We start from the raw sequence: 17,514 nt of genomic DNA on the forward strand, positions 1-17,514 counted from the left end.
TCAACTCTGGTTTTTTCAGCAAGAATGCTTGAAAGTCCTCTAGTCCATGGAATGATCATATTTTCCCCTGAAACATGATACTCAGTTTTGCTGAGAAGGTGACTCTTGGTTTTAATCCCATATCCTTTGACCTCTGGAATATCATATTCCAAGTCCTTTGATCCCTCAGTGTAGAAGCTGCCAGATCCTGGGTTATCCTGATTGTGTTTCCACAATATTCAAATTGTTTCTTCCTGTCTGCTTGTGATATTCTCTCCTTAATATGGGAATTCTGGAACCTGGCTATAATATTTTAGGAGTTTTCTTTTTGGGATCTTTTTCAGGAGGTGATCGATGAATTCTTTCAACCTCTATTTTGCCCTCTGGTACTAAAACATCAGGGCAGTTTTCTTTGAGAACTTCCTGGAGGATTATTTCTAGGTTCTTATTTTGGTCATGGCTTTCAGGTAGTCCAATAATTTTTAAATTATCTTTCTTGGATCTATTTTCCAGCTCAGTGGTTTTTCCATCTTTTTATCAGAGATATTTCACATTGCCTTCTATTCTTTCATTTGTTTGGATCTACTTAACAGCATCTTGATTTCTCATAAAGTCATTACCTTCCATTTGCTCCAACCTAATTCTGAAGCAATGATTCTCCTCACTGAGCTTTTGAGATTCTTTTTCCATCTAGCAAATTTGGCTTTTTATGGAATTCTTCTCCTCATTGCCTTTTTGAGCTTCTTTTGCCATTTGAGTTAGTCTATTTTTTAAGGTGTTATTTTCCTCAGTCAGGCTGTTGACTCTCATTTCATAGTTTTCTTGCATTGTTCTCATTTCTCTTCCCAATTTTTCCTCCACTTCTCTTATCTTCTTCTTAAGGTCCTCTATGGCCTGTAACCAGCTCGTATTTTCCTTTGAAGCTTTTGGTGCAGGAGTTCTGACTTCACTATCTTCCTCCTGTTCCATGCTTTGCTCCTCCTCAAAATAGGAGTCTAATGTTGGAAACTCCTGTCTGCTTTGTTTCCTTTGTCTGGTCATGCTGCTCCTCAGTCACTTGACCCTTGGGCTTTTTGCCACAGTAGGACTCTGCCACCAGACAGGGGAGCTTTCGTCCCAAACGCTGGGGTTTTCTCAGCTGCCAGAGGTATTAGATAGGTGCCCTCCCTGAGGTCTCCACACGCTGTGGCAAGCTGGACACACACCCCAGGACCTCCACCCTAGACTGCAATCCAGATCCGAGAAGGTTAAAGCAAGAGTGATTACCCCTCAGACTGGTTGTTGGTCCTGCTACACTCTGCAGGCCAGGAGCTGAAGCTGCCACGTGGTGCTGGCTGGCTGTGCTGGCATCTCAGCAGCTTCTTGCCCCAGGGGCAAAAGCCAAGGCACTCCCACTTACTGGGTCCCAAAGTCCAGGCTGCACTGACCTCTCACTTTGTTCTTAGCATCTATGTGTTGATAAATCTGGAAACGGCCACAGCTGCTGCTGATCTGGAGTCCCTCAGGCTGGTGGCTGGTAAGGCCTGCCCTGGCGCTAAAGCCTCCGGTGGGGCTGGGCAAAACTCCCAGAGCACTGTGCTGGCCGATTCCTGCCGGCCTGCTGGGCTGTCCTCAGTAGGAGGTTAGCTTCTCTGAGTCATTTTGTGGGTTCTGCAGCTCCAAAGTTTGTTTAGAGTCCCCTTTTTACATACATTGGGGAAGGTGGAAGCCAGAACCCAGAGGAGGTCCTGCTTCTACTCCACCATCTTGACTGTTTATATTTCAATAGCCCCAGTTGTAAGAATTAGAAGCGGTATCCACTCCAGTCAATGTGATTGCCAGTCTAGACAGCTGGAGAGATGTACCAAATTTCAGCAATTAAATTTAGCCTCTGCATCATGGTAGCATGTATTATTATTGTTTTTTAGTTTTAAATTTATTATAAACTTAAATATAAAATAAGAAGAGGAAAAAAGTCATTGCCATGTGCATAGCAGAACATGTGATGATACAACATAAAGCTATAAATTTCCATTTCAAGAAAACCTATATAATGAATACCACACATTATTTTCAAAGATGTTCATCTTTTCTTTGCTTCATTATATGTTTTCTTTTGTCCTCTGCTATGCACATTTTACTGAAATTTTTCCCCTTCTCCCCTGCAAGAAGGCTACAATTAAGCATGATATATAGATAGATAGATAGATAGATAGATAGATAGATAGATAGATAGATAGATAGATATTTCTAGATCTATCTATGTGTGTGTATGTATACACACATATGGGTATGTGTGTATATATGTACTTACATATGTACATATATAAAAGCACACATATACACATGCAGATACATAACAATCCATAAACACACACATATATTTATACATGCAAACACATATATGTAAGTCTGTATTATTCTTATTTCCACTTGTCATCTTTTTCTCTGAAGGCAGATAGCACCTTCCTTCATAAGTCCAAGTCTTTCCATATTTTTATATATCCACCAGCTCATTTTGAACACCACAGCAATATTCTAACCCAATCACATTCTATCTGGGAGATTGTCTACAAGCATTTGCCTTCCAATTTTCTGTATTACCTCTATTCTTGGCTAGATAGGTTTTATTTATACAGGACATTTTTTATTTAAAATGATCAAAATTAATCATTTTATACTTCAACATTGCTCTCACCTTATAATATGGTCTAAGGTTTGATACCACTAAATCTAGTTCCTTTACCTCTTTTCCTCCTGGTTTCCTTGAAGTTCCTGACCCTATGCTCTTCCAAATCAACCTGTTGGTTTCCATTTTATGGGTAAATTCATTCCATTCACTTTCTAAACTATAATTATTTGTGTATTTTCCTCCTTTCTATTTTTCCTAGCTATCCTTCCTACCCTATTCCTATCCCTCCTCACTCTTCTACTTTACTTCTGCCTACTACCTTGACCTCCCATTCCTTAATTCATCCCTCTCCAAGAATCTCTCCTTTTCTTCTCACCTATCCCTATCCCCTTGCCCTCTTATTTTCTTCTTAGAGTCTTAGAAGACTTTTATACTAATATATATGAGATATATATATATATCAATAACAATATATATATATATATATATATATATTGTTCCTTCTTTAACCCATTTCTGATGATAGTGGGGTTCTAGAGCTATCCTCCCTTCTCCCCCATCTAATTCCTCTGTATCAGTTCTTCCTTTTGCAACTCACATATATAAGATAATTACTCCTTTTACTTTGTCCTATATTATTTTGATTTTTAGAATCACATCATACTCAGCTCTACCTCACTCTTTCTTTTGAATTATATAATAACTAACAACAATCTTAAACATCTGGTTTACATTTCCACTTATGAAAAGTAAACAATTTGCCTTTATTGAGTCCCCGGCAATTAGTCTTGGATGTTTACCTTATATATCTTGTATGTCCAATTTTGTATTTAGTTCTAATCTTTTTTAAATAAAATCCTAAAAGTCTATCAATTCATTGAATATTCATTTTTTTCATTCAGGATTATACATAACTTTGCTGGGTATGATATTTTCAACCATAATACAGGTTCTGTTTTTCTTCTATATATAGTGTTTTAAAACCTGCAGTCTTTTACTGTAACCACAGCTACATTGTAGCTCTACCATATTTGAATTGGTTTTTATTTTCTTATTGCTCACAATATTTTCTCCTTAACTTAGGATTTTCAGAATTTGGCTATTATATTCCTGTAGGTTTTCCTTCTTTCAGGTGTTGATTCATGGATTTTTTTTTAATTTGTACTTTTTTTCTCTCATTCTATTATTTCAAAATGATTTTCTTTAATTGTTTCTTGTATTATTGTATCAAGATTCCTTTTTTGATTGTAGTTTTCAGATAGTAAAATTATTCTTATGTTTTCTCTTCTTGATCTATTCCCCAGATCAGTTGTTTTTTTTATGTTTCAAAATCTCTTCTTTTTTTATTCCTTATATTTTATTTTATTATTTCTTTGTCTTATATAACTTCAGTAGTTTCCCCTTGCCTAATTCAAATTTTCAAGGAGTCAGTTTCTTCCTTAAGATTCTGGATATTCTTTTCCAGTTGCTTAATTTTCTTTTCATAATCATATTTTTCTTGGACTTTTTTTGCTTTAAAAAAAACCCTCAATCTCTCTTATTTGATATTTGATTTGAAGTTTTTTTTAGCTCTTTTATGAATTCTTTTTGGGCACATAACCATTTGATATTACTCTTTGGGGTAGAAGAGGCCTTTTTTGCTTCAATTCTTTCTCTCAAGACCAACCTTGGTCTTTTCTCTATTTCCACTGTAACTGTCTATGGTTGGGTTCTTTAATCTTTGCCTGCTCATTTTTTTTAAATTTTTAGCAGCTTATTATTATAATCATTTCTAACCCTGGGGTGTGGGTGATAGTGCCTCTGGCCACAGGTCCTTCTTACTATTATTTTTTGAGCTTTTTCCTGGGCCCAACATCTGCATTCTTTTCCCCCTCCAAGCCAGAGTAAGCTCTCCCACCCCCACACCATATGCTAGAAGTTCTTGCTCCCTGAGAACCTTCCAGAAGCTATGACCTTAAGTTCTCCCCTCTGCCTGCTACCAAGATCAAGAACATAGCCCTCTTGTAAGTGCCCACAACACTTACTTCCTAGCATCCCTGTTCTACTGTTTCTGCATGTATTGGGCATGTCCTAGTTCTTTCTCTCCCAGGACTGAGTTTCAGCAGCAAAGCTAGACCTAGCATCCCTTGTCAGCAGAGGCTTCCTCAATATTCCCCTGCTCAGATGCCCAACTCCCTACACTGCCTGGAAGGTGAAAATTCCTGTGGTTGGGGTCAAGGCTACCTCCCAAGCCAGCTGCTCCAAGGGCTCCGCAGTTACTGTTTCAGTGGAGTTAACCTGGAGGTGTCTACATTTCACTCAGGCCAAACCTCATTCCTGGGGTCTTTCTTCAGTCTTCTCAGGTTGTCTCAGGAGGACCACTGCTCTGCTCCAACTGCTGTTTATTTTTGCTGCTCTATCTTGGTCCTGAGGCACTATTTTGTCTTGTTTAGGGAGGAAAGCTGGAGAGCTTGGAATTTCCTGACCAATTCCAGCATCTTCCTAGCATACATTATTAAGTTATTGCTAAAAGACTTCCTAGTTTAATAACTTCAAAGGATGATTGTAAATCACATGAACTAACCGTTAATAAATCATCATGTTCTGATGTCTCAGATAAACAGATCACAGAACAAGCAGAATTATTCAGAGTAGCCAGGGTTACAGCTTCTCTTGATGCATCACAGATGATGTGACAGAAAGTGAGTCAGATTTATAGTCAGAGGACCTGGCTTCAAATTCTGACTTGGCCACATACTACCTGACTGACCTTGGGAAAATTGTTTAGCCTCTTAGTGAAAAAGAATCTTCAAGTATAAAAAGAAGAAGACTAGATTAAACAGTCAACTTCAGCTCACAATCTATAATCTATGACACTGTGGTCCTATTTATGTGGTAATACAAATGACCAAGAAGCAATCTAATCCATACATACCAACGATGTCCCAAGTGAATGGAATGCATGTTATGCCCCAAATATGTCTTGGGTTGAATATGGATAAAGTCTAAGTCAGGCAGAAGTTATTCAAATAAACCAAATCAAGTCAACAACATATACTGGATAATTACTAAATGCCATCTTATTAGTTTCTCTTTGTAACCATTCCATTAACTGGAAGTAAGGCACAGGGAAGAAATGTGTGAGTGTGTAGAGCTACATAAAGAATATCTTCCTCAAGGAGATGCTCAGGACCTAAGATTCAAAACTCCTTAGGGAGAGGGACTGTTTCATTTTTGTCTTTCTACCTCCAGTGCCCCCTCTGGGGCATAGAGGAGAAGTCAGTCAGGGAAGTCCCAAGGTAATGCAGTCAGGTGAGAAATGAGGAGATGTCTGAGCCAAGGTCTCTCCTTAAATAGAGAATAAGGAGCTCTCAATGAATTATTTCCTCTACTACCCTTAACCTATACGTTTTGTATAATTTATAGCTTTAGAGAACTGCTAAGAGTAGTGGTGGCAAACTCAAATAGAAACGTGTGTCACTAAATCAATCAACGATCCCAGTAAACTGCATATTGACAGTTTTTAAACACTAAATTATCTATGTTTTATTTTATTTTTATTTATTTTCTTAAAGGTTTCCCAATTATATCTTAATCTGGTTCTGGCACACTTCAGAGTGTTATGGGCCATATGCGAACTGCATGTTTGATACCTCTAGCTTAGAGCACTGAGAGGTTAGGCCACTTTCCTAGACTCACACAGCCAGAATGTGTTAGAGATGGGACTAGAACCCAAGGCTTTACTCATTACTCCATGTTGATTCAGTGTTTCTTTAATTAGATTCTAACAACTTATAACTCTAAACTATTTTCTACATTTTCTCATGGGGTGATTTTTTTTAAAGAAACTTAAATTCATGATGGTAAAGGGCTTTGTGCCTGCTGGATAAGAAGGCAGTATAAACATGAGCCAATCATTAGTATGAGGAGATTCATTCCCCCACACTAAAAGTGGTAGAATTTCATTGATAGTGAAGTAATTCCTATACGTGCTGTATAAAGCTTTCCATAATCATAATATTTGGAACTTCTGTGGAGATTTCCCCCTTAAAAGTACTTTAACAAACATTAGCTATAATTGTAAAGAGCTTTAGGATCCTTTGGGATGAAAAGTATTGTATAAATGTGCCATGTAACTATGCCTATTACTTCTGTACATTGCTGCATAAATTATAACAGAATGAGAGAATGAATTTCAGTCCCATGCACTTGAATGTTAATTGGGAAGAAAAATCTCATTTTACTCGTTTGGCGATGACAATTATATCAAAGCCTATTTGCTTTAGCAGGCATTCACTCTTTGTTAATCTTGACAGATTATAACCTCAGGTGTGCTTGGTGTCTGAGAGTCTTTGTGTATATCTTGACACAAGGTTTAGTGTCAATTCCCATGCTCATTCTGCTGTGAAGACATCTTACAGTATCTGCAACCTCACGATATATCATTCTCCCACATGTACCTAGACTCTGCTGAAGCAGAGAATCTAATCCAAGTGGTTATTATTTCACTGGGCAGGTATAATGCTTTGCTAGTTCTTGCTATTGTTTATATACTTATCTCAATAAAGAAACTGAAGCTGTTTGATAAGGAAAAAAAAGGAAAATTCCCTGCAGTTTCTTTAAAAGATTAATTCTTTATATTTTTAAAAGCTTTTTCCTAGGCAAAACCACTGAATTCCTTCTGTTTATCTTAGGGTTTTAATTTTGAGTTATAGAACATAGTTATTAACATTTGCTAATATGAACATTTCTGATTTAATCAGATCAGTAATCTCATAGATGTGTATAGTCTATCCACTGTTACAAGTCACAACCCATCCAATTCTTTTTATTCTGAGTGGCTCTTGCTTATGTTTTTCTCAACTGCTGAGGATTCACAGAAAAAAAAAATGAAAATCAGATCTACCCTTGAAGGAAACTTATATTCTACTGAGGGCAAATATCATATACATAGCTAAGAAAACATGTACCAGAAGCCTTCCTTTAAGTCTTTTTATTTGTTTGGGCTATATTGAATAGTTGATATTTTTATTTGTTTCATGGGCTGTTAAAGCCAAAGAATTCTTTACCTAGTGTTCAGTTCAGTGTTGCTAAAAACAAACAAACATGCAAATAAATAACGCTTAAGCAATAAGCTAGAAAAATCAGGCTTAGAGTAGCTTAATATGACCAATAATTGAAAAATTTTAGAGAACTGTTACAGGTTCAGAGAGGCCACATCTTTGAATTATAGATTTATACCATAGAAAAAGTATTAATATCAGTATTAAGCCTTTATATATCAAATTCTTGAAGGAAAAGTTAGATGAATTATGGGAGGAAACAGAGTAAAACTATAGCAGTGTGGTGCTTAATTGATCATTTTAATGTGTTGCTTATTAAGTATTTTCTTTTTATTTTCATGCCTAATTTGTTGATCTATTTTCTCTCTCTTTTTTTGATATAAGCATTTAGAGATATAAATTTTCTTCTAATTTATTTATATCAGTTAAATACCAAAATAAAAATCTCAAAGATTAAAGGAGAGATTAATAAAGCTAAAAGTAAAAAAAAATGGAAATAATAAACAAAAATAGGAGTTGGTATTATGAAAACAGATAAAAAATAAATAAACCATTACCTAATTTTATTTTCAAAAAAAAGAAAACCTAATTGCTAGTATCAGAAATGAAAGGTGACTGTACAAGCAATGAAAATGAAAGAAAATCAATTATTTGGAACTATTTTTTCCAAATTTATGCCAGTAAAACTGAGCATTTTCATAAATGAAATAGATGAATATTTAGAAAAATACAAACTATTTAGATTTACAGAAGAGGAAAGAGGAAATATTATTACTTTAATAACCCTTTCTTCAAAAAAGAAATTAAACAAGTGATAACTTAGTTCCCTAAGGGGAGAAAAATATCGCATGACCAGATGGATTTACAGGTGTATTCTACCAAACATTTAAAGGAAAATGCCAATATTATATAAACTATAAAAAAAACATAAAGGAGTACTATCAATTTTCTTCTATAATACAAATGAGCTTTTGATACCTAAACCAAGAAGAGCAAAGACAGAGAAAGAAAACCATAAATTAATTTCCCTAATGATGATTGATGCAAAAATTTTAAATAAAATACTAGCAAGGAACTTGCAAAAATATATCCCCAAAATCATTTACTATGACCAGGTGGTATTTATCCCAGGGATGGAGGGCTGCTTTAATATTAGAATAACAATAAGCATAATTCACCATCTCAATCACAAAAATGGTAAAACTCATATAATCTTATAGATACAGAAAGGTTTTCCCATTAAGAAAATCATAGGGATAGAGATTTTCTTAAAATGATAAGTAGGATCTGTCTAAAACAAAAAGCAAATATTATCTGTAATGGTGATACACCTGAAGACTCTTTGGTAAGATTGAGTACAAAGCAAGGCTGTTCATTATCATCATTATTATTTGATATTTTACTAGAAATGTTAGCCATGGCAGTAAGATAAGAAAAAAATGAATAAGCATAGTCAATAAGGAAGTAAACCTAGCACTTTTTGTGTATGATGTGATGGTATACTTATAGAACCATAGAGAATCAACTAAAAAAAATAGTCTAAACAACTCTAGCAAAATTGCAAGATAGAAAATAAATCCTCACAAGTCATCAACATTTCTGTAAATTATTGATAAAACCTAGTAGAAATGACATGGAAAGAGAAATTCAATTTAAAATAATGGCAGACAGCATAAAATACCTAAGAGTCTATATATGCCAATACAAAGAAGAACTATATGAACACAATTATGAAATACTCTTCACATAAATAAAGATAGATCTAAAGAACTGAAGAAATATCAATTGCTCATGGGTAGGTCAAGCTAATATAACAAAAATGAGAATACTACCTAACTTAATGTAGTTATTCAGTATCATATCAAACTACAAATTACTTTATAGAGCAAGAAAAAAATAATAAATCCTTCCATAGGAACAATAAGTCAAAACAATCAAGGGAATCAATGACAAAAAAAAAGTGTGAAGGAAGTGAGCCTAGTAATACAGATATCAATCTATTCCAAAGTGCTAATAATCTCACATAAAAAAATTAAATTAAATTAGAATTTGGTTCCAGGGTATCTTTCCAAATTTGTCTCCTCCTAACCTCCATGAAATTTATATATTGGATAGAGACTCTACCTTGTAGTGAGGGAGACCTGAACTCAAGTCTTACCTCTACTACATGCTGGTATGAGACACTAGGTAAGCCACCAGTCATCGTGTCAGGTAATTTGCACTTTAGATTATAGAAGGTGCCTAGATCCTAATCTGCATTGGAAAAGGAAGTCTGTCACCAAGAAGGAGCTTCCGACACTGATGAAATCATAGGTATGGTCTAAAATACGGACACATACAAACATACTATATATGTAAACATTTGACACCTAATTACCCATTGTGGGTCTGGTAAGAGTGAGAAGCTGTGAACCTGGGTGACTGGAAGGAAACTCATATTGTCAATAATAATAGAGAAGACTGTAAGAGGGTTGTTCTTTGTCTCTCATTCTTGAAGAGGACCATGACATCAGGGATGTGACATCATGACAGGTAAGTGAATTGGATTTTAGTGAAGGGAGGCTATGCAAAGTCACCAGCCTCACTTTCTCCTCTCTGTGGCAAGTTATAGATTAGTATGACTGCAGATAGCCTTGGATCCAGTGACTCTGGCCTTTTTAAGCTAAGATCTTTAATAGGTCTCAGTTGGACTGAGGTAGCACCCATTCAGTGATTAAGGTTAGCTAAGAAAAGAGACCTCTTTATTAGTTAAAACAAAGAAACAAACAAAAACCTCAAACAATCCTGGAGGGAAAGATACTCAAGGTTTCTGGCCAAAACAGAAACAATTTTTATTTACCTCTACTCTGAGCCAATCTGGGCCCAACCAGTGAGCAAGTGGAGCCTGCCTGGGACCTATTGTTGGCCAATAAATAAGAGCCAGAGTGATTTGGGTTTGAGGAGTGGTCCTTAAGGGAAAAAGAAAATCGTTTCAGTGATAAGAATGTACATTCCTTTGGGCCAAGCACCCAAAGGTCAGGGTATGATACTCTTTGTGGACTTGGGGGAAGGAAGGAAGGAAAGAATGGAGGGAGGGAGGGAGGGAGGGAGGGAGGAAGGAAGGAAGGAAGGAAGGAAGGAAGGAAGGAAGGAAGGAAGGAAGGAAGGAAGGAAGGAAGGAAGGAAGGAAGGAAGGAAGGAGCTGTGTTGCCCAACTGGCCAATTCTATTTGGGTCCCCAGTGGACCAGCAGCTATTTCTACTCACAGAAAACATAATGATTTTTCTTTCAAACATTTTTGAGTGTGTAACAGATCCAATTCATAAAGTCCCATGGAACTGGAGTTCAGAAGAGAGATTTTGGCTAGATATATAAATCTGGCAGTCATCTGAATAAGGATGATAAATGAACACATGGAGCTTATGATATCATCAAGTAAGAGAAGGTGAATTAAAAAGAAAAGAAGGTCAAAGACAGAGTTTTAGAGCACAATCATAGCAAGTACTTATGACATAGATAATGATAGAGCAAAGGCAGTGGAAAAGAAACAGCCAGATGGTTAGCAAGAAGACTAGGAAAGAGCTGTGTCATGAAGTCCTAGAGAGGAATCAGTGTACAGTAGGAGAGTGTAGTTGAATCAAATGCTGAAAACAGAAGAAGAATGAGAAGCAAAAAGAGGACATTATCCTTGGCAAGGAAGGGATCATTTCTAACTTTGGAAAGATAAAAAGTTGAGGAAGGAGTTTGGAAGTCTGACTTCAAAGGTTCAAAAGAGAATGGAGGCACTAAATGTAGGTGGTTTTTGAAAGAAATTTAGGAGAGAAATGGAAAAACAAAGACAGGGGACTGTAACTAGCTGGAATGATAAGGATGGGAGAACCTTGGGAATGTTTATAGGTAGTATAGAAGTAATGAATATTTGGGAAAGTGGTGAGGAAAATAGGAGGAGCAATCTGCTAATGAATATGGAAGGAGAGGGGAATGAGTGTATAGACACAAGGGAAGGATACTTGGGGAAGAGAAGGGCAATCTTTTCAGAGACTGGAATAAGAAAGAAATTGTAGGCGATATTGTCCAAGAGTTATAAGATGAGAAGGAGAGAAAAAGAGGAAGTTTAAGGTAACTTTAGCTGAGATGGTTGGGAGTAGGGAATGCTTTTGGTAAGCATGAGGAGAAAAGAGAAGGTTTGAAATAGCCATTGTGGTGAGTGGGGTATTGCTGTACAGCTGTCTCTGTTGCATCCTACTCTTCCTGATTCCATTTTGGGGTTTTTGTAGCAAAGATACTTCAGTGGTTTGCCATTTCCTTCTCTAGTTCATTTTACAGACGAGGAAACTAAGGTAAACAGGGTTAAGTGACTTGGGCAGGGTCACATAGCTAGTGAATTTCTGGGGCCAAATTTGAACTCAGGTCTTCCTGACTCCAGGCTCAGTGCTCTATCCACTGTGCCACCTCAACTCAACTGAGATTGTGGGGATAGGGAGTGCTTATCAGGAAATAAAAGAAACTTGAAACAGACTTCATAGTGAATAGATTAGAATGCACATTAAAGAAGAGTAAAATGGTTACCTTGGTTTAGTGAAGGCCCATAAAGAAAAGAATAAATTAGAAAGAGATACACTTCATAGTATTTGTGACTACCACCAGTTCAGTTCAACAGTACATGAATACAAGTCTTAGATAATAATCCAAGACTAGGCTTTACATGGTCAGGAGTAATAATAGCACAGGGGAAGAAGGGGCTTTTCAGTGGAAGATAGTATAGTTTTGAATTGGTTCACCAAGGAGATTAGGAAGCGAGAAAAGCATAGACAGAGCAGGGATTCTCTAGACAGTCTCTAGAACTCTCTTCATCCTCAGATTTATGATCTTATGACAGATAATCTCTAAGCCTAAATTCTCTCAGCAACAAGACTGGATAATAATAACCATAGCACATGTCCAAAAGTCTCTCACTGTTGTTTTCTCTATGTTATGTTTTGGACTGGACCTGAGATTTCAGTGGTGAAGAAACTCAAGAAATGAAGGTAAGACACTCTTCTGCCTTTAAAGAGTTTCATGGAACACTGAGATGTTAAAGGACTTCTCTAAGGTTGCATAGCCAACATGTGTCCTAGGTGGGGACTCAACATGGATGAGATGTATTTATGTTATATGAGCACCCACATAGAACAGTTGAAACAGGGAGATGACTCAAGAGATCAGTTCTTGAGGATCATCTTGTGAGTAATAGAAGTATTACAATTAGTACTAATGGAAAGAATACACACAATAAAGAAATCACAGATCTTTTAAATGAGAATCATTTATGCTAATAGATCAATATTTCAATGGATCTGCAAACTCATTCTGCAAAATTATTATGTATGACTTCCTATAAATTCCCCATAGAAGACTAAGCCCAGAACACATGGAAGTTTTCCTCCTTTCTTCCTTTCCATCCATTCATATTCCAAATAATGTAAAGATCTGGGTGAAGCTCTATTCCAGTTTGAAAGGGTTTTCTGTGAAGGATTTGTGAAAGAACATTGACATAAGCCTTTAGCTGAGATCAGCCATTCATACTCAGTTAAGTAAGAAGGATACGAGAGAAAGATTTGGGAAAAGTCCATGAGGTCACAGGGAACCTGAATGGGGCTCATGTGGATAGAATGCCACTGAAGAACAATGGAAAAATTGAGAAACTGAAAACCAACTTTTATTACTTCATAATTTTCTCTAGAGTAAAACCCCACTCTTTCCTACTGATTTACACATGGTCAAGTGTGCTTTGCTTCACACTATTGTTAAAACAGCTTTTGTCTTAGAGGCAAAACAAAAGATGTCAGAATTCCTTTAAATGTGTGAAGCCCTAGAGGAAATCTCTCATCAATATGGTGCCAGTTTCCCTTTCCTGAAACCCAAAGCTACATGTATTCTGAATGTGCTAATGAATTCAACTCTACCACCTTCTCTCCTAGTCTGAGGGCCCATCTGAGCAGAGGTAGCTACATATTTGTGAAGGTCAATAAAAAATCTGCTAATTTCTACATATCATCTCTGCCAGGGTTTTTATGGTATCTGAAAATCATACCACGAAATGAATTCTTTTGTGATAAGCCAGCATCTTTCCAAAGCCCTTTTAAAAGAAAATATAGTATGTGAATGGTATAACAATTAATGCATTAATTCCTCTTAGTAAATATCAGTATAGAAATGAAGTGTTTGAAACTTTGCAAATCAGGATGATGAAGGAATGAGAGAGAGGATATTTTGATAAGGGCAGGGAGTCTGCAGAGGATTGCAGCATATAATACTGCCACAGGAGGCAGAGTCTACTGAGACAATGAATTAGGACACTGGGTACAAGAGATTTTGAAACTAAGAAGGGAAGCATAATATAGTATAAAGAACACTTGAAACTTCAGTGTTCTTGGTTTTTTTTTTCCTCCTTAACCAGCAGAATGGCCATGGCCAAGTTTCTTCTCTCTGCACCTTTTCTGATTATCACAGTTGTTATCCTGTAATGGTATTGTATCTATTTTTAACATTTTTTGCACTAATTTTTACATTTACTAATAATACATGTGAGTGGTGTTCTCCCTTCCCATCATCAATTCTTCTCAAGAATGTAAGCCCCTGTAAACCAAAAGTAAACAAACAAATTAATAAAGACTAAAACATTTTAAAAAAAGAATGTAAGCTCCTTGAGAGGAATTACTCTTTTGTTTTTGACTTTGTATTCCTAGAAGTGTCTAAAACATTGTAAGTGCTTGATGAACTGTTAAATTAAGTTGCTGGTCCTGAGTTTTACTCTACATAAAGGAAGGGATTGAATACAAAGAATTATGCAGGGGGAAAGGGAGTTGCATGTGGAAGTGGAGGACCTGGGTTCAATTCTGATGGTCATTTACTAATGTGTGATCTTGGGTACACAGTAGGCACTTAATAAATGTTAACTGATCAATTGGTCAAGTTATGTAACCACTTTAGACCTTAGTTTCCTCATGTGTTAAATTAGGTAATAGGCCTAGGTAAACTCTAATTTGGTTCTCAGCTCTAAATGCGCACATACACACACACACACACATATAATATTTGAACAATTCATCTCTAAGGTCCCTTACAGCTCAGACATCTTTTATTTCTAGTGACAAGGACAAACATTATTTATTTCAATTTGGTTAAAGTTGTATGTGACCCAAGCCTACTAGGCTCCCAGGCAATTAAGTAGCAAATTCATTAGCCAATTTGTATAAATAGGAAAAAAATAAAAGGGTATCTTCTGTTGACCCATTCTCTTCTCCAAGGTAATCCAATGAGATTGGTTAGAGTTGACTCTGAAATTCACTAGTCATTCAACTTGACTCTGTCACTAAAAGCTTGGCCTCTAAATCCTACAGGGCTCTTAACATTATAAGACTTCTCAGTGATTGAACACATGACTATTATATGCCTTTCAGACTCACATGTTTTGAGAAAATCAGTGACTTATAAAATAGCTAATATTAAGAGGACTTCAACTCAGTACTGGAAAACAAGAAAGCTAATTAGTGGCAACAATTTATTTCTGAGCAAGATTCTCATAATTTGCTGGGTGATGACCTATAATTAATGTATTTTGTGTATTTCTACTAAGATAATTGATATAATGCATAATGTAAGTTGCTTTAGGGACATATCTTTCTTAAATACAATTAAAATTGGACAATAAACTCATGTAGATAGGATATTGAACATTTCAAAGCAATGGATCTTTGTATCAGTGCCACATGATTGAAAGAAGTAGAGGATATGCTATAAAAATAAAATGGCATTTTAAATGCCACTACCATTGTTTTCCAGAGGTATACAGTGCTAAAACAGAAAACTATACCATATTGCTAGAAAAAAATTGGGGAAAAATACCTGCTAAAGAGGTTAAACATGACAAGGGACGGTAGGATTTCAAATTTTTTTTTAAATAAATAAATAGGCTCCTCCCCTCACAACAAACAACAGCTCAGAAACACAAAAACAAACAAAGCAACCACCAATATTGTAGTAAATCAATTGTTTCCTGCATTTAACCAGCCCTCTCTGACTTCTCGTGGTCCCATATCCTATTTAGAAGTGCTCTGGGAACTTGGATGAATTTACAGAGAAAAAGACTGCATGCAGCAAGTAGTTTGGTATTTGCAAAAGTCTTGAAAATAATTTCATTTAGAACCTAGGGGCTTTGTTCAGGAATTGTCCTGTCACTTATAAATATGCCTGCTCTGGCTCTGACATAGCTTCAAGCAGCCCCTTGTAGGCAACTCCAGCCAAGTTGAAGCTGGCATGTGTCAAAGTGATGGGTATGAAGAGACTCAGTGTCTTAAATAACATCATTACTTTGTAAGGACTAACCTTATAGAGGGGGTTTGTACAATCTGAGCCTTACCAGCAAATCTCTCCCGAATCCCTTCATGATGTTCACAAGTAATGCTTGAATGTGGTGGACACACAATTGATGAAGGGAGCCTGAGCACAAAATAGAGGAATTTGGGTGGGAGAAATATTGGAGTGAATGTCTGTGTGTGTGTGTGGGGGGAGGGTGAGAAATATCTGGATTTTTAAAGCATGTGACACAAAGATAAAATAGAGAAGATGAAAAAGTATATGTGTGTGTGTATACACACACATCATATATATGCTGTTGTAAATTTGTTTCAGTTTGGGGTTTTCTTGGCAAAGATACTGGAATTGTTTTTTCAATTCCTTCTCTACTTCATTTTACAGATAAGGAAATTGAGGTAAGCAGGGTCAAGTGACTTGTCCAGGGCCACTCAGTTAGTAAATGTCTGATACCAGGTTTGAATTCAGGTCTTTCTGACTCCAGGCCTGGTGCTCTATCCACTGTGTTACCTAACTGCCCCATATAGTATGTGTTTGTGTGTGTATATATATATATATATGTATGTATGTATATGTATGTATGTATGTATATATATACACACACATACATACAAGGAAGGTAAAAGAGAGAAAATGAAAAAAGATACATATATAATGTGTATATATCTATATTTATATCTAACTTTACCTACATAAAGGGGTAGATGGGGAAGCCCATTCATTTTCATATGATACTCCAAGGACTTGTTACTAGAGTATGAATTGAACAGGTAAGCATTTCAATGAAAATGCAATATTTAACAGAACATACAAATTTCTTTTGTTTCCCAAATGAATAGTTTTCCACATAACCTGTATAAGGGGGATTCTTTTAGTTAGGTGTTATAAATATCATGTAAATTTCATATTTTTGTAGTCCTATGAATGAAAAGCACCCTACAAAACAGATGAAATTATGACCCAATTGTGTCCATTTCTCAAAGGGTGCACTATTTATCCCTTTAAAAATGATATTTTCAGCGATAGCATTGAGAAGTTGAGAGCAATCTCTGTTGAAAATGCTTTCTAACTGCAGAAATTAATTTTCTCTCTTGTGTTCAGAAGATAACTAGGGAAAAGAAAAACTTTGAGAAAACTGAAAGGAGTGGCTCTGGGTCTTACTCAAAAAACTACTTGTAATTGCCAATTGGGGCAGCTAGGTGGCACAGTGGAGAGAGTGCTGGACCTGGTGTCAAGAAGACTCATGATCATGAGTTCAAATGTGACCTCAGACACTAACTAGTTGCGTGACCCTAGGCAAGTCACTTAACCCTGTTTGTCTCAATTCTTCTTTAAATGATCTAGAGAAGGAAATGACAAACCAGTCCAGCATTACCAAGAAAACCCCAAAAGGAGTCACAAAGTTATACACAGCTGAAAAATGACTGAAAAGAAACAGGGAAAATAGCAAAGAAAGGGAAGTGTAGAGCAAGTCTATGAAGAGAAAGAATAAGAAAGGAGAGATAGAGAAAAAGAGAGACAGAAAGAGGGAGAGGATAAGCAAACCGA

The sequence above is a fragment of the Petaurus breviceps genome, unplaced genomic scaffold (assembly GCF_028583685.1).
Source record: "Petaurus breviceps papuanus isolate PSGF00001 unplaced genomic scaffold, PetGlider_PUasm1.0 551, whole genome shotgun sequence".
NCBI classification, from domain to species: domain Eukaryota; kingdom Metazoa; phylum Chordata; class Mammalia; order Diprotodontia; family Petauridae; genus Petaurus; species Petaurus breviceps.